Genomic DNA, 24,692 nt, shown 5'->3' on the forward strand with positions numbered 1-24,692 from the left:
GCTCTAAGGTCGGTCGTACTCCTGTCGCCAAGCACCGCATCATCACCGATGAGATCACTTAACCGGTATGCCAGCGCAAATACCGGCTTTCTCCTAAGGAACGTGACGCCATTAAAACGCAAGTGGCTGAAATGCTTGCGGACGACGTGACCCAGCTTTCGACGAGCCCATGGGCGTCACCAGTGGTCCTTTTCAAAAAGAAAGATGGCACCTTGAGATTGTGTGTCGATTACCGAAAGTTAAATAACGTGACTAAAAAGGACGTCTATCCGCTGCGCAGGATTAATGATGCCCTCGACCGACTACGCGAGGCCAGGTACTTCTCATTAGACCTTAAAAGCGGATACTGGCAAATCGAGGTGGATCAGAGAGACCGAGAGAAGACTGCATTTGTGACGTCCGACGGCCAATACGAGTTTGAGGTGCTTCCGTTTGGTATTTGCTCTGCATCGGCCACGTTCCAACGTATGATGGGCACGGTTTTATCAGGTCTGAAGTGGCAGTCGTGCTTGGTGTACTTAGATGATGTTATTTTCTCGCCTACTTTCGAGCAACACTTGGACCGGTTGCGCATCGTGCTTTAAGCACTCAAAGGCGCGAAACTAACGATCAAGCCGGAGAAATGCCACTTTGCTTTCAAGGAACTACGCTTTCTCGGCCATGTTGTCAGTGCACAGGCCGTTCTCCCTGATCCCGAGAAGACTGCCGCAGTGTCAACTTTTCCACGCCCAACCGTCAAAAAGGCACTTCGACGATTTCTAGGTCTTTTTTCATACTACCGACGCTTCGTCCAAGATTTTTCTAAGATAGCTGAACCACTGGCAGCACTAATCAGAGAAGACATACCCTTCCTGTGAGGAGACGATCAAGAACAAGCCTTCCAGGAGCTTAGAAGCCGCCTACACAGACCCCCAATACTCGCCCATCCCGATGAAGACGCTGCAACCGACGTACATACTGATGCCAGCAACGTTGGCCTCGGCTTGGTACTCATTCAGTGACAAGGCGGAGTAGAACGGGTTATCGCCTACGCGAGCCGAACACTCTCACGATCGGAGGCGAACTATTCGACAACGGAGAAGGAGTGCCTTACGGTAATATGGACCATCAGCAAGTTTCGACCATATTTGTATGGACGACCCTTCCGTATTGTCAGCAACCATCTTTCCTTGTGCTGGCTGGCAAGCCTTAAAGACCCGTCTGGACGCTTAGCTCATTGGAGCCTCCGTCTTCAAGAGTATGACGTTTATGTTGTCTATAAGTCGGGACATAAACACCAAGATGCGGATTGCTTGTCACGCGCGCCATTGGACTCCACTGCAGTGGAAAACGCCGACGATTTTCCCTTTATTGGGGCCATTACCCAATCGCATATGGCTGACTTTCAACGCAGGGACCCGGAGCTGGCGCCGCTCATCGATTATCTGGAAGGACGCGGTGGTATACGTACCGCTTGTTTTTCGTCGTGGCTTGTAGTCACACGCTTTACGAAGTGGAGTTCTCTACAAGCGCAGTTTTGAAAGATCAAAAGAGACATTTCTACTCCTAGTACCTACGCACCTACGGCCTGACATCTTGAGCGCTTGTCACGACGAACCGTCCGCCAGCCACTTGGGATTGAGTTGTACGCTTGCAAGAATTCGGGAGAAATACTATTGGCCGAAATTATTACCTTCAGAACGATCTTACGTTAAAACCTGCCGTGACTGTCAACGCCGAAAGACTCCACCCGTGAAACCAGCTGGATTTCTTCAGCTGATCGCTCCACCGTTAAATCCTTTCCAACAAGTGGGGATGCATCTTCCTGGTCCTTTCCCGAAGTCAACTAATGGAAAGCGTTGGATTGTTGTCGCGACGGACTACTTGACCCGATATGCTGAGACCGCGTCGCTCACAAATGGAACTGCCACCGAAGTAGCAGAGTTTTTTTGTCCACGACATCGTATTGCGTCATGGCGCTCCGGCTGTTATCATTACCGACCGCGGGGCAGCTTTTACGGCCCGCTTGACTAAAGCTGTACTGAACCTTACACACAGTAGCCATTGACGGGCCACGGCATACCACCCGCAAACTAAAGGCTTGGTGGAACGTCTAAACAGAACTCTGGCCGACATGCAGTCTATGTACGTGGATATAGAGCATAAGACCTGGGATCAAATCCTCCCATATTCCACGTTCGCATATAATACGGCCCTTCAGGAGATGACGCGGCTCACACCCTTCGAGCTTGTCTTCGGCCGCCGAGTGACCACTCCACTGGACACAATGCTGCCCGTATACACCGACGACGAACATGAGCTTCACCTGGACATCGCTAGTTTTACTCAGCGTGCGGAAGAAGCGCGGCAGCTGGCAAGACAGCGCATATACCTACAACAGCAACTAGACGCTGACCGTTACCACAACGGACGGCGCTTCACTGCCTACGAGCCTGGAGACTATGTCTGGATTTGGACTCCCGTTCGTCATCGTGGGCTCTCTGCAAAATTGCTGCGCCTGTACTTCGGCCCATACCGTGTCCTCCACCGCCTCAGCGACGTTACTTACGAAGTTGAATCCCCGACGCAAGATCCCTCAAGCCGCAGACGACGCAAGTTCACTGATGTTGTACACGTCGTCCGGGTGAAACCTACCATGATCGCCGCGCTGACTAATCTGGAGACTGATGGCGCCCCGTTTTGTGTTGTGGTATCTAATACCAACCTAGCATACTATCTGTCAGCTCATCGCATCAAGCAGCATTTGCAGCATTGCGGCGATGCTGCCAAGAAGGGGGGGCAATGACACATGCCAATCATAGACGACGAATATTTGAACGGGCGATTCGGAGAAGACGACGAAGCGAAACGGTGCTCCGCTTTCGTGCTGACCTGACTGGTTGTTGGTGTTCTTCGGTGCCAGAGTTCCAGGGCGCCTTCTGTGTAATGTTACGTTACAATATGAGGAACGCCTGAGGAAATTGGATTTAAATACCTATACCTAAAAAGCATTGACTCACAATGGAGGAAAAGAACTAGGAAACTAACCTATAAGTATTCTGATCACAAGGACGAAGCAATAAATAGCGTTAAGCTACAGGTGAAAAACACAGAAGGTGAAAATTGGATACATTCGATGGAAAAGAAACAGAGTGTGGAGATATACTTAAGGTGGAAAAGGCAGATCAGGAAGGAAGCTTTCTTTGATAACTCAAGAGACAGTGCCCTACGTTTTGAAGCTATATCAGGGTGACTTGGAACGCGTAGCTACAAAAAGAAATTTAACGATGAAGATGATGCATGTGCTCTATGTTGTAACTGCAGTGAAACAATTGACCATATTATACTCGAATGTAATGGTATCCATCCGGAAGTCGATGCAGGCGCAGTCACTCTTCCTGAAGCTCTGGGGTTTAGATATACCAGTGGCCGGGTGAATAAACCGGCGGTAGAAGCTAGCAAAAAACGACTGCATGATGGGTGACTTAAAAGCAGAAAAGCGACATAATGTTAGTAAAGTAGAAACAAAAATTCTATAAATAGAATGATGGTATAGTTAACAAATCTAAAACAATAATTAGGATATAGGGAGAAAAATGAGCATGATAGCTACTGCTACCACCCCGTTTCAAAGCGGACGCTCCTATATTTCATCCACCATCCTTCCTTCCTCCTTCTTCGTGAGGAGGACGTTCCCCCAGCGGAACAGGTATGCATTGGGAAGAACGCAACAGGCAAACAAGGATGTCTTTGGATGGAACCCTACCAATGAACTCGAGAGCGGCAGGCATGTGAACAGCACATGTGGATGGCGGGCAAGGTGGCGGACAGGCTGGTGGCTATGGATACAATGTACTGGTGGACGGGGGCAGGCGTTGAGAAGAATACGTCAATGAGCACTTGCCTCGGTGCGGACATGCAGGCTCTCCGCATAACGTATAACGAAAGTTTGCTACCACACCATGGGCAGGTGTCCCGATATTGTGAAGGGTAAATGTTGCTTAGGAGATGCAGGTTAGGGAATGTTCCGGTCTGCAGTCTTCGCCAGTACACTGCCTCTTGTTGTTTTAGATCCCGATGAGGCGGCGGATAGCGGATCCGTACCCCCTTATAGTAGTTCAGAATGTCTGAGTACGTAGGGCCGACTCGCTCGGGTAGATCGTCCAATTGGGAGGAAGCTCAGCTCGTGTACCCTCGAGCTACCTCATCGGCGCGCTCGTTCCCCGCTATGTCGGTGTGTCCTGGCACCCGGTAGATGTGTGTGACTTTTGATGGGGTCGCGCTCTGGAGGAGCCTGAGCGCGGCGCGACCTATGCGGCCGTTCATGTAGTTACGGGAATGGCAAACTGCTGTTGGAGATGGTGGAGAGGGACAACCTGGCTCTCGTCAATCTGACAGGCAAATGCCAAGGCAAGGGCACGTGGTCGGTACGTGATAGGTCATCATGTATCGACTATTGCCGGATGTCTGAAGGATTATATGGAGCCTTACATCAGATGGTCGTAGACGAAGAAGGCGATGGGAATTTGGCGTTCCTGTCACCCCCGGTATCAGAGAACAGCTCTGCCGTCACGGCTCAGTAAGCGTGAGCTGGACTGGACGACATCCTGGCTGGAGAAGACAGTGGGCGCGATGGGAACATACGAGCAGATGGTGGCAGAGCTGAGCGATGCTCTAGCACAGCAACCTGCTCGGAAAAGGGGCCAGCACCGAGCAAGGGCGTGGTGGACAGCTGAAATAGCGGCTGCTATTAAGCGTCGTCAGGAGGCCAGCCGGCTGCACAGACACCTCAGCAAACAGGCGGATGAAGAGGCCACGGGGAAGGCTTAGGATGAGTTCCTAGCACTTGGGAGGCGGCTGCCCTAGTGCAGGAGCGCATGCGGAAGCGTAATCGTTTCTTGAATGAACTTCGACACTCGCAGAGGCAGGCTCCGCAGCGTTTCTGGCGCCATATCTAGGCCGGGAACAGATCGGCTCCGCAACACCGTCTCCACGAATCAGCGGACGAGGATTTGCTTAAGGGACCGTCGTGCTCTTCCTTTCACTTCTGCTGCTTTTTCTTTTTTGACCCCGCTGCGCGACAAGAACGCGGCGACCCGCTACAAAGGGCATAGTCACCATCACATTGTTAACTATACAAAGTAATACAATAAAACCAGTAGGCAACAATGTATGCTGCACATGCAACATTCGTACTTGGGTGTTGATAACGTACTGTCCAACGTTTCTACAACACACTTTTACAATAGTTGTCACTGTTTGCGATTCTCCGTAGGTGGCGTCACTGTAGGGAGAGGGCGGTAGTAGCTCGCTGTCCACAAAAGTCTGTTTCCAACTGTCTGAGCTGAAACACACTTCACTCACAGTATGTCTAGTTCACTATAGCACCCGAGCAGAGACACACTCCCTCGTGGAAGTACTTGTTCGCCCACACGCATTGCGCACATGGGCCGAGTCACGTAGCGCGATGTCCTCAGGTAGGCTCCCTCAGTCTTGCAGGACACACACACACGCGTGCACTTCTTGCCTAACAGTACACTCATCTCTTTAAAGAGGCAGTATACGTCGACCGCTACTTTCACGCCTAGTCCTCAATAGCCTCTAGGCATGGCTCCGTGGCGTCTTCTGCCCGACGGGGGTGCATTCTTCTGAACCGACTTCTGGGTTACAATCACGGTCAACATAGGTCTTAATCCTATTAATGTTGACAATGTCTCGACGTCCTCGACGACTTTCCATTTTCCAGTCATTTTCCGCGGTTTGTCTCACGAGGCAGAAGGGGACGTGGTAAGGATTCAAACATTTTTATGTGTGGCCATGTTTGGATGTAAACAAGATCACCAGGGGATTGGTGGCAGTGTGCAGCGTGATTGATCGTATCGCAGCTTATTCGCCTCCTGTGCCCTCCATTCTCACTATCGTATCATTTTTCTAGCGTCCTTCCACCGGCGCAATGTTTCCTCACTTGTCAGGCCAATGGCGCCCCCCGGGGCTGCTCGTACGGCTACATCGATCAGCAGTGTTGGCTCGTGTCCATACACCAAAAAAGAATGGAGAGCATCAAGTCGTCTCATGCACGGATAAGTTGTATGCGAACGTCACGAAGGGAAGAAATTGATCCAAGTCGCGGTGATCGGTCCAGGTGTATTGGCTGATCATTTCAGCGAGTGTTCAGTTAAAACGTTCGCAAAGGCCATTTGACTGAGGGTAATACGCCGTCATGCACGTGCGGTTCGTCTGAGTGAGATGAAACATCTCTTCGATCATGTCAGCCATAAAATGTTGCCCTCGGTCAGTGATCACCTGTTCAGGCACCCCATGTCGTAGAATCACTGCTTCCAAGAATGCTTTCGCGGCGTTTGCAACTGTCGCTTTGGAGACGGCGACGGTTTCCGCACACTAAGTGTGATGATCAATCAGCACAAGCACACGTCGATTTGCGCTTGATCACTGCGTCAGGCGAAAATCCTAACTGGTCCAACTGGTTTAAGGAACAAATTTCCAGTTCATCCCAGTTGGTTCCCAGTTGGATAACAGTGGATCCCCAACTGAAAATCAACTGGGATCAACTGGGAATCTGTTCCTTAAACCAGTTAGACCAGTTAGGATTTTCACCCTAGGAAATCCATTCCGAGCCGCTGAAAAGGCCGCCGAGTGTGCGGGACGGGTTGCAACAGGCCAGATGGTTTAGCTGGCGGGGTCTTGCGAGTTTGGCAGTCTGGACTGGAGAGGACGTACCGTCTGTTGCAGAAGTTTGCAGCCCAACACGCCGGGCGGAGGAGCAGTATCGCTCCCGCGGCTGACATCTTCAGCCGCGCGATGAGGGGAAGAGAACAAGCCTCCTCACTCTTTGTAGCTGCGTCACCAGGCAGCGCCGGCGGGCGCAGCGCCGCCTCTCGGGAGCGATGCTGCTCCTCCGCCCGGTGCGTTGGGCTGCAAACGTCTGCAACAGACGGTACTCGGTTTTGTCGGCAAAGATTTTTGGGCTAAACTAGCACTGACTGATCTTATTAAGAGTTCTCTTCTTCCCCAGGTGTCCTGCTGTTATGTCGTCGTGAGAGGACGCCAGAATTTCTCGGCGCAGTGGTTTAGAAACTGCTAAGGCTAGTGTGTCTTCTTTGAAGCCTTTTGCGGTTCTTAACAGAACTCCCTCCTGCAAGCTGAAGGCTTGCACAAGTACGGCGGGTTCTTCTCTGCACAGGTTCACTCGGGTTCCTCCGGTGCTCAATGATGGGTCCTAAGGGGTGGTCTTCTTTCTGGAGCTCAGTGATTCTTTCCCTTTAGTCATCCACAAGAAAGAGCGGCATATCTTCGCATAAGGGGTGGGTAGCTTCTGTGTCACATGGGAGACGAGCTAGCGCGTCTGCGTTTGAGTTTTAGATACCTGGGCAATGTCTGAGGCTGATGTTGAATTCCTGAAGGAGTAAGCTCTATTGTGTGAGACATCCGCGCTTGGATTCTTGGTGGTCATGAGCCACGTCTGGCTGGCTTGATCAGTGATGACGGTAAACGGTATCCCAAATAGATACGGGCGAAATTGCCTGACCGCGAATATTACCGCGAGACATTCCTTTTCGGTAACGCTTTAATTTCTTTCGGCCTTATTGAGATGTCGGCTGGCGTAACTGACCACGTATTCTTCCGTGCCATCCTCTTGCACAAGTACTGCACTGATCCCATAAAAGCAGGCATCCATATGGACTTCAACAGGTTAATCGGGGTTCTGAGTGTGCTTCTGAGTGTGTTCTGAGCTGTTCTGAGTGCGCTTTCACATACCATTCCGGGAATTGCGCAGGAGTGGCAGTTCAGTTCAGTTCATTCTCGTTCAGTCGTGTCCGACACTTCGTGACCCTATGAACCATGTCACGCCAAGCTTTCCGGTCTCTCACTATCTTCCTAACATCACTTAACTTAATCTGCAGTGTCGCTGTCTACCCCTTCTCCGGCGACCCTCAACCTTTCCCAACATCAAATCTCTCTCCAGCAACTTCTCTCTTCTCATCAGATGACCAAAGTAGCTGAGCTTTAACTTTAGAATTTGACCCTCCAATGAGCAGTCAGGGTTTATGGTCGACAATATCGACTGATTTGATCTTCTGGCAGTCCAAGGAACTCTCAAGAGTCTTCGCCAGCACCACAATTCAAACGCGTCAATTCTTCGGCGGTCAGCCTTTTTCACAGTCCAACTCTCGCCTCCATACATCACAACTGGAAAAACCATAGCACGAGTTATACGGACGGATCTTGGTTGGCAGACTAATGTCTCTGCTCTTTACTAGGCGGTCAAGGCTAATCATTGCTGTCTTTCCCAGAAGCAGGCGTCTCCTAATTTCATGGCTGCAGTCTCCTTCCGAGGTAATCTTGGAGCCCAAGAAGACAAAATCTGTCACAGCTTCCACTTCTTGTCCATTGATGCTCCAGGACTTGATGGGGCAAGCCGCCATGATCTTTGTCTTTTTAATGTTCAGTTTAAGCCCAAACGTCTCACTCTCTTCTTCTACGCCCATCAGAAGTCTCTTGAGTTCCACTTCACTTTCTGCCATTAAAGTGGTATCATCCGCATATCTAAGGTTGTTGATACGTTTTCCAGCAATCTTCACTCCAGCTGAAGACCCGTCCAGACCGGCCTTCCTCATGATGCACTCTGCATATAGGTTAAATAGGCAGGGCGACAGTATGCAGCCTTGCCTCACTCCTTTCTCAATCGGAAACCAATCAGTAAGACCATGCCCAGTTCTGACTGTGGCTTCTTGCCCTTCATACAGGTTCCTGAGGAGACAGATGAGGTGAATTGGAGCTCTCATCTCTTGGAGAGCTTGCCACAATCTGCTGTGATCTACGCAGTCAAACGCTTTTGCATAATCAATAAAGCAGAAGTAGATGGGTTTCTGGAACTCTCTTGCTTTTTCCATGATCCAGCGAAGGTTGGCAATTTGGTCTCTAGTTCCTCTGCCCTTGCGAAACCCAGCTTGCACGTCCGGAAGCTCACGATCCACATACTGCTGCAGCCTGCCTTGGAGGATTTTCAACATCACCTTGCCAGCATGCGAAATAAGCGCGATCGTGCGGTAGTTGGAACAATCTTTGGCACTGCCTTTCTTTAGAATGGGGACGTAAACTGACCTCCTCCAATCCTGTGGCCACTGCAGGGCTGTCGAAATCTTCTGACATAATGTATGCAGAATGTTAACAGCGCCATGGTTGAGGTTTTGAAGCAACTCAGCTGGAATGCCATCAATTCCGCTAGCTTTGTTCTTAGCAAGGCTGGCTAAGGCCCATTCAACTTCACTCTTCAGGATGCCCGGCTCGAGATCAGTAATCACAACCGTCTTATGTTGGGTTTGCACATTCTGGTCCTTCTTGTACAGTTCTTTTGTGTATTCCTGCCACCTCTTGTTTATCTCTGAGGCCTCAGTGAGGTCCCTGCCTCGTTTGTCTTTTATCACGCCCAGCTTAGCACAGAAGCTTCCTTTGATGTCTTTGATTCTCTTATACAGAGCTCTTGTGTTCCTTAATTGGCTGTTGTCATCAACTGCTTGGCACTGTATGTTCAGGAAGGCATTCTTATCTCTCCTTGCTATTTTCTGAAAATCCGCATTGAGTACCTTGTATCTTTCTCTTTCCCCCATAACTTTTGCCATCCTCCTTTCCTCAGCTATTTGCAAAGCCTCTTCAGATAACCAGTTTGCTTTCTTGCATTTCTTTTGCTTTGGAACTACCTTAGTAGCAACTTCTTGTATTATATCACGAACATCAGTCCACATCTCTTCGGGCTCTCTGTCTTTTAGATCTAATTCTTGAAATCGATTCCTCACTTCCACAGCATATTCTAATGGAATTTGATCTAGATCATACCTGAAAGGCCTCCTAGTTTTCTGCGTTTTCCTCAATCGAAGCTTAAATTTGGCAACAAGAAGATGATGATCGGTGCCACAATCGGCCCCAGGCCTTGTTTTTACTGCTTGTATAGCGCTTCTCCATCTCTGACGGCAAAGAATGTAATCGATCTGATTGCTGTACAGACCGTCCGGTGAAGTCCATGTGTACAGGCGCCTCTTGTGCTGTCGAAAATGGGTATTCGCTATGGTCAGGTTGTTTTCTTGACAAAACTCTACTAGCCTCTGCCCAGCTTCATTTGGCTCGCCAAGACCGATCTTGCCTATAATTCCGGAAATTTCTTCACTCCCGACCTTAGCATTCCAGTCTCCTATGAGAAAAACTACGTCTGATGATGGGGTGCGGTCTAAAAGGCATTGTAGGTCCGCATAAAATCTCTCAACGTCAGCTTCTTCAGCAGTAGTGGTCGGTGCATAGACTTAGATAACTTATGTTGAAAGGGTGACCTTGGATCCGAAGTGAAATTATTCGGTCGTTTTTGGGGTTGTACCCCAGCACTGCTTTGCCCATTCTTCTGTTTACTATGAGAGCGACCCCATTCCTTCTCTTGGATTCGTGCCCACAATAAAAGACATAATGGTCGCCGGAGTTAAATTCTCCCATTCCGGTCCACTTGAGCTCGCTGATACCCAAGATATCAATGTTCAATCTGTCCATTTCTCGCTTGACGACATCCAGTTTACCTTGCGTCATAGATCTTACATTGCATGTTGCTATGTGATATATCTCCTTGCAACATCGGACTTTCCGGTCGCTTCCCGACACATCCACAACTGAGCGTCCTTTTGGCTTTAGCCCAGCCGCTTCATTCGTCCTGGAGCTACTAGGAATCGCCCTTTGTTCCTCCCCAGTAACATGTGGGACGCCTTCCAACTTGGGGGGCTCATCTTCCGGCGCCATATCATTAATGGTATTGTGACTGGCCATAGGGTTTTCTTGGCAGGAAATACTGGAGTGGGTTGCCTTTACCTTCTCCAGTGAATCACATTTTGTCAGAACTCTCTGCCGTGACCTGTCTATCTTGGGTGGCCCTACACAGCAGAGCTCTCGACTTATCGAGTTTCGCAAGCCCCTCCGCCACGAAAAGGCAGTGATCCATAAAGGGGAGGAGTGGCAGAGGCAGCCGTAAAGGCCAAGCCTGACATAGGAAAGTCATGGCTGCGTCCAACATGCACAGCTTCGAAGTTAAGAGGTAGCCAGAACACTGGAAAGGCTAAACATGACAATGATGTTGACATTGTGGCAAGGCTAGCCAATATGAACAAGAAAATTGGCGCCCTTCTCCACCTCCTGAGGAAAATCGAGAAACTTATGACCATGAAAGAAACTGTGGAAGCAATTGAAAAGAATGTCAAGTTCTTATCGGACAAATATGATAGCGTCGTAGAGCTCGTCACAGCTCAACAAACAGAGATAACTGAACTGAGGGAAAGGGTAGACAAAGTCGAGTCGGATGCATCTCTTCAAGAAATTAAAGAACTGAAAAGAGAGATAAACGACCTGGATCAGTATAGCCGTAGACAGAACCTGGAAATTCATGGCAGGGAACATGCCGAAGATGAAAATTTGCTGGCAAAACAAAACACTATCGCACGGAAACTGGAAATCCCGGAAGCAACAACGAGAGACGTAGACGCAATTTACAGACTCCCTTGCAATTTACAGACTCCCTTGCAAACCTGACAAAGTCCGTCCAGTGCGGTTTTCTTCACGTACGCTGAAAAACCAGTGGGATGATAAACGATCACTCTTGAGGACAAAAGTGCCAGGCATCAGACTGTTCGATAACTTGAGCCCGCAAAATAAGAAGCTCTTTTGGCTAGTCAAAACAAGGGCGACCGAGAAGTCGTACGAATTTACTTGACAGAGGAACGGAAGAATCTATGTTATGAAAAGGGCAGATGAGCTCGCCATCCTGATAAAGACTGAAGATGATCTCAGCAAGAGCAGTTGAAAGACGCAAATTACCTCAATGCCTTTGACCCATGTCACAGCCTTTCCGCAATACGGCTACTATGACGGACAGGCTTTCGCTGATGCTCTAATTCATCTACACCCACTGCGTAGATTCCTTTCAGTTTTTCACCTGAACACGCAAAGCTTGCGTAGTAAACAACCAGAAGTAATTAGCTATTTAACATCCCTGAAACATGACTTTAGCGTGGAAAAATGGTTTACTGACAAACATGATGCTGTCCAATTTGATGGTTACAGATGTGAAGCCGTCTGTCGCGACCGCCAAAGGGGTGGTGATGTAGCACTATACATTAGTAATACATTCAGTTATACTGTCTTGAAAGGATTCTCTGTGGTTACCATTGACTACGAAGTGCTTGCAATCACTTCCAAAGGTTTTATTATAACAGTGTTATACCGCCCACCTTCCGGATCCCTTCTCGTGTTCTTCAACCTTTTTGAACATTTCATGGAATATCTCACATCGAAAGGTCTTCCCATCATTATTGTGGGGGACTTTAACAATAATGTACTGTGCAAAGACTCATCATCAGTTGCACTTCTTGAATCAGCGCATTCAGCTGGACTGAAAAATGTTATTGATGCACCCACTCGTGTGACCGCCAGAAGTTAAACGCTCATTGATCTGTGTTTTACTAGCTGTTTAAAATATGTCTGTGCAAGTGTCCTAGCAACTGGTATTAGTGACCACATGCCTTTTTTCTGTTTCCACCATATTGAAAACCAGACTCATCGAACTCTGCTTCATCGACGAGGCATTAGCGAAAATGCAATGATTCTTTTCAGTAGCATGCTATCAAATACAGATTGGAGTGAAGTCTTAAGCATTCAAAATGCCAATGATGCGTACAATGCTTTTGTTGACAAAGTAATTAAATTCTATGAAGCAGCATCTCCTGTTCAGAAAGTCGTTAAATGTCGCAAAGCAAGAAAGCCATGGACTACAAGGGAACATTTGGAAAGAATAAATAATCGAGACAGGTTATTTCAGGAATTTATCGGGCTAAAGATTTAAGTATACTTCTGCAATATCAGAAGATTAGAAACAAGCTTAACACTGACCTGAAGAAAGCCCGTACAGAGTATTATGTTAACAAGTTTAGGACGGTTTACGGCTGCCCGAAAAAGCTTGGCCTCTAATGAAATCCCTTCTTTAATACTGCCCCATAAGAACTCATAATTGATAGCATTGCTTATTCAGGCTCCATATTGGCTGAAAAATTCGTTACGCATTTTCTAACGTTGCGCATTACGCATATTTGCGATAGCGCCCACTCTGAATTGTGTTTAGATGAACGGTTGGCAGATTCAATATTTTTATCTTCAACTACGCCGTATGAAGTTGAATTCTGTTCTGAAAGGTATTAAGGATAGCTGTACTAGCGGGTACGATGAAATAGCAGTTCGTCCAGTGAAAGCAGTGGCTAACCTGCTCTTTCACACATATGTAACTGTATCTTGCGTGACGTTTTGTTTCCTGAAAAAATGAAAATTGCCCGCGTCTGCGCGGTACACAAGGTTGGCGACAAGAACGTTTTCGGGAACTACCGTCCTATTTCCGTACTTCCGGTGTTTTCAAAGATAGCGGAGCACGTAATCAACAGTAAATTGGGAAGCTTCTTATACAGCAAGGGCGTCATCAAACCGCAGCAGTACGGGTTCCGGGAAAGTAAATCAGTAGAGTCTGCTTTGTTAAACATAAAAGAAAAAAGCATTTCGAACATTGAAAATAAACTTTACACAGTAGGCATATTCTTAGATTTCAAGAAGGCTTTCGACTCCTTAAAGCATGACATCCTTTTCCGTAAACTCGAAAGGTACGGTTTTCATGGAACTTCGCTTCGTTTAATGAAGAGTTATTGGCAGAATCGACTTCAGTACGTTGGGTTTGGTAAGGTTAAATCAAGTTTGCAAGTTATAAAATATGGTGTGCCACAGGGTTCGATTCTAGGACCATTACTGTTCCTTCTCTATATAAACGATATTGTAATGATACCGCAGACACCTAATATTATCTTGTACGCAGATGACATAAATGTATTTTTCAGTGGTCCAGATCTTGTGGAAGTAATGGATACGCCAAATGAGTGGCTTTGTATTCTGTCGACATGGTTATCCTCAAACTAGCGCTTAATGTAGAAAAAAAAAACAATTATATAATATTCCGAGCAAGGATTAAGTTAATTAACAATAATATAAAGTTATCATTTCAGGGCTATCAAATTAATAGAGTGGATGTACATAAGTTCCTAGGCGTGTACTTCCATGAATATCTGAGCTGGACGCATCACGTATCAAAATTGCGGATAAACGTTTCAAAAACGTTTGGCCTCCTGAACAGGTTAAGGTTTATTTTGCCAGCTTGGTTTAAACAGAAATTCCATTACGCAATGATCTTCTCCCGCCTATGCTACTGCATACTAGTTTGGGGCAGCACTAGTAAGGGTAACTTAGAAAAACTGCACGGCCTGCAAAAGAAGTGTATTAGATTTATAGCAAATAAATCGCGATATGAATATGCATTCCCATTGTTTTTAAAATATAAAGGATTACTCATTACTCATGTGTTCCAGCAGAGTCTGGCAAACTACCTGTATTTAAAAATAAAATTTAACATTTCGTTACGAGATACAGACGACCAGACTGTGGTCATATGTTAAGAGGTGACAAATACTAGAAACAACGCGCTAGAACAACGTACGGTGAGGAGTCAATAGATTATCAGCTACCGTTATTACTAAACACGTTTTCAGAACTGCATTCCATCGCAAACGATTCTAAAACACGCTATTCTTTAAAAAAAAACAAATGAAAGAAGCACTACTGCTAAAGGTTGCAGATTATAATGTTTTCATTTTATCGAGACCTCAAAAGAAAAACTTGAAATAAGAAACAAAAAAGGAAACCAATACGAGCTGGCTCATATCGAATGTTAACTCAGAACCAGGACGGACCTTCAATCGTGGTTGTTGGCGAGTTATACCTTGATAACGCTTTCAACCTGATGTTACCTGAGATGTCACCAAAGAATGTGTGAAACTGTTTTGTGCTGTTAGCTTTTTCTTGTCGATACTCTGTTTTTGCTTTTATTACTTATGTATATTTCTTTCTTTTGTTTTGATTGTGTTGTTGGTTTTTCTTGTCGATGCTTAGTTTTTGCTTTTATTGCTTATGTTTATTTCTTATTTGTTTGGAACTGAAAAAGACTGCGCTTGAATGTGATGTGATTTGTCTAATGTACAAGGTCCCCTTCAGCAAATACTGGCACTGGTCGCTGCAGAGCGTGCTATGTCTGGTACTGTTCGCCGCACAGCGTGCGTGAAGGTCACGAGACCCCGTCAGGCGCCATATGGACACTTTTTGCCTCGGGAACTTCAGCAGATGTAAAACCGAAAATTCTGAAGTATTTGTACCTCGATTCTGCTGAAATAAATTTCACTTCATTTCAAGAGTCGCTGTACTAGGGAATTGGTGAGGCGCTGCTTGAGCTCTTCGAAGGTGTTTTGGCATTCGGCACTCCTGCTCAAACCTTTGCCTGTCTCGGTGAGCTCGGTTAATGGCCGTGGGATGCGAGCGAAATCTCTTACAAATTGTAAATGTCTGTAGCTATAGTTGCAGAAGCCCGGGAAGCTGTGGACCTGCTCACGTTCTTGGGTGCCATCGCTTGCTCGATCGCTCGAATACTGCTAGGGTCAGGTCTTGCCGACCATCCATCGATTATGTGGCCCAGGTACTTAACTCTGTCAGTTGCGATTTGGCACTTTGGCTGCAGACAAAGGCCGGCTAAGTCCAGTGTGTTAAAAACATTTCTGAGGTACCTTAGGTGGTCGGCAGCGGTCTTGGAGAAAACAATGATGTCATCAAGATATGCAAGCATACCCTCCAGAGCTGGCTTGCTAGCACTTTGTTTATCATGAGCTGGAATGTGGCAGGGGCGTCGCAGAGGCCAAAGGGGACAATATTGAACTCATATAGTCCGTAACCTGTAGAAAAGGCAGTTTTTTCTGTCTGCCTCCTATATGGGGGTTAGCCAATACCTAGACACTTTGGCTGCAGACAAAGGCCGGCTAAGTCCAGTGTGTTAAAACATTTCTGAGGTACCTTAGGTGGTCGGCAGCGGTCTTGGAGAAAACAATGATGTCATCAAGATATGCAAGCATACCCTCCAGAGCTGGCTTGCTAGCACTTTGTTTATCATGAGCTGGAATGTGGCAGGGGCGTCGCAGAGGCCAAAGGGGACAATATTGAACTCATATAGTCCGTAACCTGTAGAAAAGGCAGTTTTTTCTGTCTGCCTCCTATATGGGGGTTAGCCAATACCTAGACACTTTGGCTGCAGACAAAGGCCGGCTAAGTCCAGTGTGTTAAAAACATTTCTGAGGTACCTTAGGTGGTCGGCAGCGGTCTTGGAGAAAACAATGATGTCATCAAGATATGCAAGCATACCCTCCAGAGCTGGCTTGCTCATCATCATCAGCCTGATTATACCCACTGCAGGGCGAAGGCCTCTCCCATATTTCTCCACTTAACCCGGTTCTGTGCTAGCTGCATCCACTTGACCCCTGCGAACTTCTTAATCTCATCCGCCCACCTAACTTTCTGCCGCCCCCTGCTACGCTTTCCTTCCCTTGGAATCCAGTTTGTTACCCTCAGCGACCATCGGTTATCCTCTCTTCGCACTACATGTCCTGCCCATGTCCATTTCTTCTTCTTAATTTCCACTAGAATGTCATTAACTTGAGTTATTTCTCTGACCCACTCTGCACGCTTTCTATCTCTTGATGTTACCCCTACCATTTTTCGTTCCATAGCCCTCTGGGTTGTCCTCAACTTAAGTAGAACTCTCTTGGTTAGCCTCCACGTTTCAGCCCCATAGGTGAGTACAGGCAAGGTGCAACTGTTGTACACTTTCCTCTTGAGCGATACCGGTAAGCTGCTAGTCATAATCTGCGAGTGCTTGCCAAATGCGCTCCATCCCAATCTTATTCTTCTTGATATTTCCTTTTCATGGTCTGGATCTGCGGTTACTACCTGTCCTAAGTAGACATATTCGCCTACTTTTTCCAGTATTTCGCTACCTAATGTAAACTGCTGTTCCTTCCCGAGGCTGTTGAACATTACCTTAGTCTTCTGCATATTGATTTTCAAGCCTACCATTCTACTTTTTCTGTCTAGGTCATCAATCATTATTTGCAGTTCATCCCCCGAGTTGCTTAGCAAGGCAATGTCATCAGCAAATCGCAGATTACTGAGGTATTCTCCATCTACCCTTATCCCTAACGGCTCCCATTCCAAGTCTCTGAATACTTCCTCTAAACAAGCTGTGAATAGTACTGGGGAGATTTTGTCTCCTTGCCTAACACCTTTCTTTATGGGAATTTTATTGCTTTCTTTATGTAGAACTATGGTTGCTGTGCAGCCACTATATATATCTTCCAGCACTTTCACGTACGGCTCGTCTACCCCCTGATTTCGCAATGCCTGCATCACCGCCGAGGTTTCAACTGAGTCAAATGCTTTTTCGTAATCAATAAATGCTATGTATAAGGGCTGGTTATATTCCGAGCATTTTTCTATCACCTGATTGATGGTATGGATATGATCGATAGTAGAGTACCGTTTCCGAAACCCTGCTTGATCCTTTGCTTGATTGCAGTCGGTTGTCCTGATCCTATTGGCGATTACCTTAGTAAATACCTTATACGTAACAGACAGTAAGCTGATTGGTCTGTAATTTTTAAGGTCCTTAGAGTCCCCTTTCTTGTGAATGAGGATAATGTTTGCATTCTTCCATGCTTCCGGTACCGTCGATGACACCAGGCACTGCGTATACAGGGTGGCCAGTTTTTCTAGCACGATATCCCCCCCGTCCTTCAGCAAATCTGTAGTTATCTGATCCTCTCCAGCTGATTTCCCCCTTTTCATAGTTTCTAGTGCTTTCTTGACCTCGTCCTTCGTCACTGGTGGAACGTCTGACTGTTTTTCCCTACCGCCAATCTCACTACGGTCCTGACTACTTTGGCTACTGTAGAGATCTGTATAAAACTCCTCGGCTACTTTGACTATCTTGTCCATATTAGTGATGACGTTGCCCGCCTTGTCCCTTATCGCATATATCTGGTTTTTGCCTATGCCCAATTTCTTCTTTACCGCTTTAAGGCTTCCCCCGTTCTTTACAGCATGCTCAATTTTCTCCATGTTATACTTCCTTATATCGGCCACCTTGCGCTTATTGATTAGCTTTGATATCTCGGCCAATTCGATCTGGTCTGTTGGATTGGAAGCTTTCATACTCTGCCGTTTCTTAATCAAATCTTTCGTCTCCTTAGACAGCTTACCGGTATCCTCTTTAACTATCCTACCGCCTACTTCTACTGCGCACTCAGTAATGATATCTCTGAAATTATTGTTCATTGCCTCTAGGGTAATGTCGCCATCCTCAGTTAGAGCTGAAAACCTATTCTGTAGCGAGATTCTGAACTCTTCTGCCCTCCCCCTCACCGCTAATTCGTTGATGGGTTTCTTTCTTACTAATCTATTGCGTTCCTTCTTCAGATTCAGGCTAATTCGGGACCTCACCATCCTATGGTCACTACATCGAACTTTCCCGATTACCTCTACATCCTGCACAATGGCGGGGGTTGAACACATTATGAAGTCGATTTCATTTTTAGTCTCTCCGTTAGGACTTTTCTATGTCCATTTCCGGTTCTTCCGTTTGCTAAAGAAGGTATTCATGATTCGTAAGTTATTGCGCTCTGCAAACTCAACTAGTAACTCTCCTCTGCTATTCCTAGAACCAATGCCATAGTCACCTACTGCCTTTTCTCCTGCCTGTTTTTTCCCTACCTTGGCATTGAAGTCGCCCATTAGTACAGTATACTGCGTCTTTACTTTTCGCATTACCGATTCTACATCTTCATAGAAGCTTTCAACTGCCTCGTCATCATAACTACATGTAGGTGCATAGGCCTGTACAACCTTCAGTTTATACCGCTTATTAAGCCTAATTACGATGCCTGCAACCCTCTCATTAATGCTATAGAATTCATCTATATTACCCGCTATATACTTATTGACAAGAAAACCTACCCCTAGTTGTCGCCTCTCTGGTAAACCTCGATAACACAGTACATGCCCATCCTTCAATACAGTATTTGCCTCATTCGGCCTCCTAACCTCACTAAGCCCTATGACATCCCATTTCATGCCCTCTAGTTCCTCTAACAGCACTGCTAAACTAGCTTCACTAGCAAGGGTTCTAGCATTAAACGTTGCCAGGGTCAGTTTCCAATGGCGGCCTGTCCAGCGGAGCCAGGCTTTCTTAGCACCCCCTGCTGCGTCACAGGTCTGACCGCCGCCGTGGTCAGTTGTTCCGCAGCCGCTGGTGACTGAGGGCCGGGGTTTTATGGAGCTTATCATAGGAGGTTGTGGCCAATTACTGCACCAGGGTGGCCAACTCCTGTTCTGGTGAGGGAGTGCGTTGCCGGAGGTGTTCACCGGCATCAGGTCGCACCCCAAACCTGTATATGCAATTCCATCGACACGCGGATTTTTTTTTTTTTCTTTTTTTTGTCATCCGGTGGAGAATTGCGCGGCACCGGGATTTGAACCCCGGTCCTCTTGCATGCGAGGCGGATGTTCTACCGCTACGCCACCGCTGCACGGCTTGCTAGCACTTTGTTTATCATGAGCTGGAATGTGGCAGGGGCGTCGCAGAGGCCAAAGGGGACAATATTGAACTCATATAGTCCGTAACCTGTAGAAAAGGCAGTTTTTTCTGTCTGCCTCCTGTATGGGGATTAGCCAATACCTAGACACCATGTATAATGTTGTGAAGAAGTGGGAGCCTTGCATTCGGTCTACAACGAGACATTTGGCAGCAGGGGTTACGGCAGTTTTACAGTGACTGATTGTGTCCCCTTGTTTACGCAGATCCATAGTCCTGACGGCAACAGTGCTGGTTCATCTACGCTTCATCGCATTTTCGTCCACGTGCCCTTAATCAAAGACCATCTACGCCATCACTGATTTCCACCGGATAATCATCGCACGTGACGCTCCGGAGCGCCACCTCACCTCTCGTTTCCGTGGCCCTTGAAGGACACAAAAGCAGCTTCCCAACAGCGACGGGACATTTGGCCGCAGGGGTTACGGCAGTTCTGCAGCGACTGATTGTGTCCCCTTTTTTACGCAGATTGGTTTAGTCTATGTGTTATTGCATTGCTTTTTCTTTTTATTTTACTGCAGTGCTCTCTGCTGCCTTCAGGCACTTTGTCCGGGTTTAACTTTTTTGCTGATTTCTCAAGATTCTATCTTAGTTGCTTCAGCCATTTTCATCATGCCAACGAACGCCGAACTTGCTAAAGATGTTGATAGTTTAAAAATTGAAGTGACAGAGCTGGGGAACAGCCTCTCCATGTTTAATTACCTTTATGAGCAAATGAAAACGCAGCAAGCCTCTCTTGTAAAGGAAAGCAAAGACCTGAATTGTTCAAATGTGCAACTGGCCAAGAGAGTATCTGAACTAGAGCAGTACCGACGCATGAACAACATCGAGATCAAAGGAGTCCCCGTTACACAGGGGCAGGACTGTTCCGCTATTCTCCAGTGTATTGGCGAAAAGATTGGCTGCCTTGGTACTGTCACTGACATAGATACGGTATAGTGGATGGAACAGCGCGAAAAGACTAAACACAAGAAGCTGTTGTGCGTCTCTTCTTGTTTCGTGTTTTCGCGCTGTTCCACCCACTATGCAATTGTACCAACTCACCCAACTGTCCATCCTACTTCATAGATACTGTACACCGAGTACCTGCTAAAGATGGACAGAACATAATTGCTCGTTTTTGCAAGCGCACAAAGAAGGCCGAGTTCAGAGGCAAGGCAAGGAAAGCACGACTCACATCTACCGAAATCGGAATCAAAGTTGGCGGCGATGGCAGCATTACCGATCGCCCTATCTACATAAATGATCATCTGACACCTGAAAACAAACTTCTTTTCTGACGGGCGCAAGCACTGAAAAAGGAAAAAGGATGGAAATTCCTCTGGGTAGACAACTGCCGCATCAAAGCTAGGGCGACTACTGATAGCACAGTGTATCGCATTGCCAGTGAGGCTGATCTTGCTATCTTCACCTAGAAAAAGAAAAGCAGGCACTGTTATCATCCGATGGCCATGGTGCTACACACGCTAGACAAATTTCAGCATCTCCTTCACGTATGCGCTCCGTCACGTAATTCAGTTATCCATTTCAACATACGTAGTCTGTCTAAACATTATGATGACCTTGTCAATTTTTGAACCATCTCGAATCATAACTTTTCCCTTGTATGCCTTTCTGAAACATGGTTGTCATCTAACGAAGAAAAATTATTCGCTTTACCATGCTTCCGAGCGTAATATAGCCATCGTACAGAAGATCGCCACGGTGGTTCAGCCATATATATATCTAACTTCTTAACTTACAAGCGACGCCTTCATATCGCTTTCCGTACTAATAAATGCGAGTCTGTGTGGATAGAACTGGACAAGTCTTTTCTTCCATCTAACAAATGTACTATACTTGGATCTTTTTATTGCTCTCCGTCTTCATCCTACTCAGATTTTTGCCTTGAACTCGACGGCATTCTGAACTTGCTAAGCCTCGAAAATAGTAACATAATTATTATGGGCGACAATAATGTACACATCACAAATGCATCTGACGTCCAATGCTCTGAATATACAAAATGCATTTTTAGCCATGTTTTAGAATCTTTAATTGACACACCAACACGGTGCGCAGCTCTTGGCCCGCACACACTCATTGATCACGTTATATCTAACATTCTCTTACCTCGCACTGCAGGGGTAGTTCACTTCGATATATCCGACCATTACCCCATTTTTTTACTACTCGAAAGTGTCATCATAAAGAAGCCTAATATCTGCAACTCATACTCAATTCCCTCCTACCGGTTAACATCGTATCTCATATAGATTGGACAGCTATCACCAGTGAACCATGTGTTGAAATTGCTTTTAAAAACTTATGCGATACAATAACTAGAAATATTCACGGTTGCACATCCATATCTTCAGTTCAGCGTTGGTATTCTGTGCCCAGAAATCCTTGGATAACAAATGGACTGCTGCGGTCTATTCCCAGAAAAGATAACCTTCATAAAAAGGTCAAACGACAGCCATTTAACCTTTCCCTCAAAAACCGCTTTCGCGCATATTCGCAAACACTCTCTGCACTACTTAAGAAAGCCAAACGGGACTACTATGAAATAACAATGGAAATAACAGTGCGAAAAATTGGCAGCTCTTAAAATCTTTTCTGCAGATAGACCGCCAGCAACCAACTACAAACGAATTCCATGAGGGTAATAAGACACTAACTGATCCATTGGACATAGCGAACGCGTTTAATATATTTTTTTTTTCAAATGCCCGCCCAATGCAAGCTTCAGTTTCCTGTAATACTTTGAGCTGCCCATATTCATTTTATTTGTACCCCACGTCATCCGAAGAAATCGTAACCACAATCTCTTCCTTAAAGAATACTGCATCAGGCTTAGATCAGATCCATCCATCCAAGAATATACTTGTGGCGTGACAGCTCTCTTTTGTGCTCGCTAACCTTATTAATAAAATGTTTAAAACAGGCGTTTTTCCTGTAGCGTTAAAGAGGGGCAGAGTAGTACCGGTTTTTAAGAAAGGAGACCGCAATAATGTGTCCAACTATCGGCCAATAACTGTTTCGCCCTTTTTTAGCAAGCTCATAGAGAAACTTTTGGTTAATCGTTTAATAAAGTATTTCACAAAGTTTAATCTCTTCACTCCCCACCAGTTTGGATTTCGTCCCAATTATTCAACAGAGCTTGCGCTATTAGAACTAACTGATGCTATCAAAAAATCAATAGACCAAGGACTTTGGGCGGGAGAAGTTTTTATAGACTTTACTAAAGCTATTGATACAATTAACCACACCATACTTTTTCCAAACTGGAGTCTCTAGGAATCTGTGGCCCTGCATTAACATTCATACGCGGTTATCTTACTGACAGAATTCAAATAGTAAAGCTTGCCGACCTTTTATCTCAGCCAGTATCTCTTAACCAAGGTGTACCACAGGGTTCAATTTTAGGACCACTGCTTTTCTTAATATACATTATTGATCTGCCTAGTTATTTCACCAAATCTAACTGCATTCTATACGCCGATGACACTACATTATATACTAGCGACAGAAACATAAATGACCTGATCACAGCATAGAATGCTGAACTTGCAATTCTAGTTCATTGGTGTCAAGAAAATCAGCTTGAAATTAATAAAAAAAAACACATTTTATGGTCTTTGATTCGCATAATAAACAACCGATTAATATTGCGCCGCTTTATTTGGATAACCATATAATTCCACTTTCTAAATGTACTACATTTCTTGGCATTCTACTAGATGAACATTTGATATTTAACATGCACACTGAATCATTATGCAAAAAAGTTGTTTTTGGCATTAGGGTGCTTCTTCGCACACGTCATTACTCTCAGCCCCATATTCTTCGGACGCTTTATTTCGCATTTGTTCACAGTCACCTGACCTACTGCATATCATCCTGGGGAACTACATATCTCACTCATATGTCAAGCATCCGTCATTTACAAAACCCTGCAATTCGGATACTTACCTTTTCCCCGTCCACTACCTCAGCTGCCGCTATATATCGAAATCTTAATATCCTCCCTTTACTGAGTCTGCTCCACCTAAGATTAGCGACACTTATATACAGCGCTCGCAATGGTGACATTGCCATCACTGCGCTTCCGTCATTTTCCCTCATAAGCAGTAATCTGACTAGATTTTCCCAAAACGACAATTTGCTACTTCCCAGAGTTAACACTAATTATGGCAAACAAACTCTTTTGTTTTCAGCTATAACTCTATGGAATTCACTACCCTCATATGTTAAAACGGTCCGGTCGTATAGGCTCTTCACTAATAACATCAAAACATTCTTATTAAAGAAGTAATTATAACCGCACAGGTATGTTTTTCTTTTTTTATGCATTGTTGTTCTTGTTGTTCATGGATTTTAACATATTTTAATGTTCAATTTCTGCCTTATTTATGAATTTGTTTTAAGCATTTTGTTATAGGAGGTCCCCCTGGCCGCTTCGCTTTGGGACCTCCTTCTGTACCAAATAAATCATGCTAATTTGTGTAATACATTTCTGAAAATAAAAAAACCTGAAACCTGGAACCTGAAACGTAGCTACCCGAGGAAGCGGATGTACATCTTTTTTGGTGACCGTATTAAGTTTTCTATAGTCTACGCGGAAGCGCCAAGTCCCTTCTCGCTTCCGAATGAGAACCACGGGGGATGACTATGGGCTGCTGGACTCTTATGACTCCCTCCTCCAGCATCTTCGACACCTGGTCTTGAATTTTCTCTCTTTGTGTTGCCGAGTAGCGATATGGATTCTGCCGTACTGGTCTCGCATCACCAGGGTTGATCTCGTGCTTAACTATGTATGGCCGAGGCCTTCGTTTGTGTTGACAAAGAGGTGCTCATATTCTTTCAGTAAGGATAGGAACCCTTGACTCTGACCTTGGTCTAACTGGGTGCCGTACTGGACTTCGTCTACTCCAGACATAGACTGAGTCGGAGGCCTTATAAAGATTTCAGCGTTCAGGAGGGGCATGGTTTTCACGAGTGCTGTTTTCTTGGAAACGGTCAAGGGTGTAGGTTCCAGATTGGCGATGCGGATATACATCGTGTTATCCTGGATGCTAGTCAGAGCTCGGACTACACTTTGATGGGGCCTATTGGGTGCAGGGCCTAA

The sequence above is a fragment of the Amblyomma maculatum genome, chromosome 5 (genome assembly GCF_055883805.1).
Source record: "Amblyomma maculatum isolate TAMU_Amacu chromosome 5, ASM5588380v1, whole genome shotgun sequence".
Lineage (NCBI taxonomy): Eukaryota > Metazoa > Arthropoda > Arachnida > Ixodida > Ixodidae > Amblyomma > Amblyomma maculatum.